The sequence below is a fragment of the Humulus lupulus genome, chromosome 3 (genome assembly GCF_963169125.1).
Source record: "Humulus lupulus chromosome 3, drHumLupu1.1, whole genome shotgun sequence".
Lineage (NCBI taxonomy): Eukaryota > Viridiplantae > Streptophyta > Magnoliopsida > Rosales > Cannabaceae > Humulus > Humulus lupulus.
The window spans coordinates 133,246,934-133,249,806 of NC_084795.1; positions in this window are offsets into that span (position 1 = coordinate 133,246,934).

Below are 2,873 nucleotides of genomic sequence, written 5' to 3' on the forward strand. Positions count from 1 at the left end.
TGGACTTAAAATCAAGGCCTGTATTATTTTCTATTGATTTAATTAATTAACTAATTATTTAAATCCTTTATCAAATTAATTATTTATAATGTGAAGCTTAATTTAAACTTATTTATTAATTTAGATACCAATTTATCTTAATTAATAAATCTGCCATAATTTCTCTTTTCTTCTCAAAATTACACAACTTTGTGAAACTATCCAAAATTGATCTGGTCAACTTTGATAATTATAATTGATAATTAAATCAATTAATTGAGACTATCTAGATGATTTTATCCAAGGTACAATGGGGACCATGGGCCTGTGAAATCAAGTTCTAATAAGTTATCATAAATCTAACAAATAAATTTACTAACTTATTAATTCCTCGTGACTCCACTATAGACTCGGAATTGCACTCTTGAAGTCATAGAACACTCTATAAAAAAATATAGATACGCTATTAATTATCCATTGTTACAACCATAATTGCCAATCAATCCTCTATAGATGTTCTACAATGAGATAGGACTAAAATACCATTTTACCCCTCATTGTATTTTATCCTTAAAACACTTAGTTCCTTGTAAATGATATTTCAGTAAACTAATTTAATTACTTAAATGAGATCTCTATCATTTAACACCTTGAACCAAACTAAAAGGAAACCATCATTTCACTTCTTCATCAGAAGCTATAGATGTTCATATCTATGATTAACACTCCTACTCAATTATACTACCGAGTTCCCAAGATGTAAGTATGGGCTAGTCCGTAGGGTAAGCTGGTAACGAACAAGTCAAAGAACTCAAATAATACAATCAGTTAGAATACTAACCACTCAGAATTGAGATTGAATTGACCTATGGTCAACTATATGATATGACTAGAATAGATAATAACGGTATGTTTACTTATCTTATCAACTGTCAATATCGTTCCTGTCCGATGTAACAAATACATCCGATCTTATCTACTTTGCTAATGTTCTAGAAAGAACATAACACTGTAATGTGTAAGTAGATCATATCGTAGATTGGCAAGTTAGTGTAAATCCTGTGCACTGACTAATCTTAGGACTAACTTATTTTGATCATATAATCATATTTATATTCTACTATGCTTACGTCACTATAAATAAGATTAGCTATATGCTTGGGATTTAATAGAAGTTGATATTAAACAAATAATCATGAAAATAAAACATGTGAGCAAAGTGATTGACCAAGTCAAAAAATGATTTCTATTCTTTTATTTATAATAAAATGAGATTACAAAAACTTTGGGTTTTAATTAGGGCATAAAACCCCAACAGGTCCCACCGATCTCTGTCCCATAGGAATAATCGTCCCCATGTGAGTACTTCTGTCAGAACAACAACCACGAGCGTTGTGGTTTCTGAATGGAATCCTAGAAACAACCCGCCTGCTAATAATCGTAGGGATGAACAAGCGGCTCACACATCTAGAAATCAACCTAGCCAGACAAGGTGAGCAGGGACTGGATCAAGAAGGGCGGATGTCCCTGGAAATATACCAGAACCTACGTCCGGGAGAAGATACTTACTTCCTACGATCTCACGGGAATAACCAAGCCCCATCACCTCAACTGCGAGCGGTAAGCTTCACGAATGGTAGCTATTGGATGGAGAGGCATCGTGGGGGCAGAACCAGGAATGTACACAACACACACTCCTAGAGACATGAGAGAGAACTGAGAAATCAATTGAGCTCGACCCAAAACTTGCGTTCCAATCCTCAGTCTGACCTACGTGACCATCTTAAAATGCAGCGGAACAATGTCTCCTTCCTTTAAATTCTCTATCATTTTTTCCTTTCTTAATGCTAGGAATTGTTAAGAATCTGAATCGCTTAGATTGTGTCAAATTCTTCCAAGACTCTCTCCAAATCAAGTCTAACAAGAAGTGGGCAAGTTCTCAACTCATGAGATAGAATTTGAGAGAGAGGAAAAAGAGAATGAGTGGCCAAATTGATTAGAGTGTCTAGGTTTTCACTTACCAAAATATGAGTCAACTGACTTGTGAAAACCCTAGACATCATATTCCTTATATAGGCAATTTAATGAGCTTTATTTAAATTTAAAATAATAAACAAAAAATTCAAAGCCTTGGGCTCCAATAAATGGACTTGGTCCCAATCTCTTTGTTTTGAACTTAAATCCCAATTGGGCCTAAATTCAAAGCCTTTTTATTTATTTATTTATATATCTTTGAATTAAATAAATAAATAAATAATTATATACTTATTCAAATTAACAAATTATAATTTGAAACTTGATTTAAAATTATTTATTTATATTGACACCAAGTTATCAATATTAATAAATTTTCCCAAAGATTCTCTTTTATTCCCAAATTCTTATTACATGTAAATATCACTAAATTGACCTAGTCAATTTGATATTTCTAATTGATAATTAAATTACTTGTTTGAGACTATTAAACATGATTTGATAAGAGACGACATGGAGACAATGGATCCATGAATACAAGCTTCAATAAATTTCCGTGAGATTATTTATTAAATAAATTATCTCATAATTTATTAATTCTTCATGACTCCACTATAGATTTGGAATTGAACTCTTAAATTCATAGATTGTATTTTCCAAAACCATAAGTATGATATCTATTTTTATTACCATTATAATCAATCAATCAATTATCGATGACTTACTAACGAGATTGGTGCAAATTACCATTTTACCCTTCATTAGTATTTTATCCTTAACTCCCACTAAGTTCCTTATAAATGTTATTTTCGTGAGCTTAATCACCTAAATGAGATCTCAATCATTTAACCTTTTCAACAAAGCAATTAAGGAAATCATCTTTTCACTTCCTATACAAAAGTTATAGATTTCATATCTAT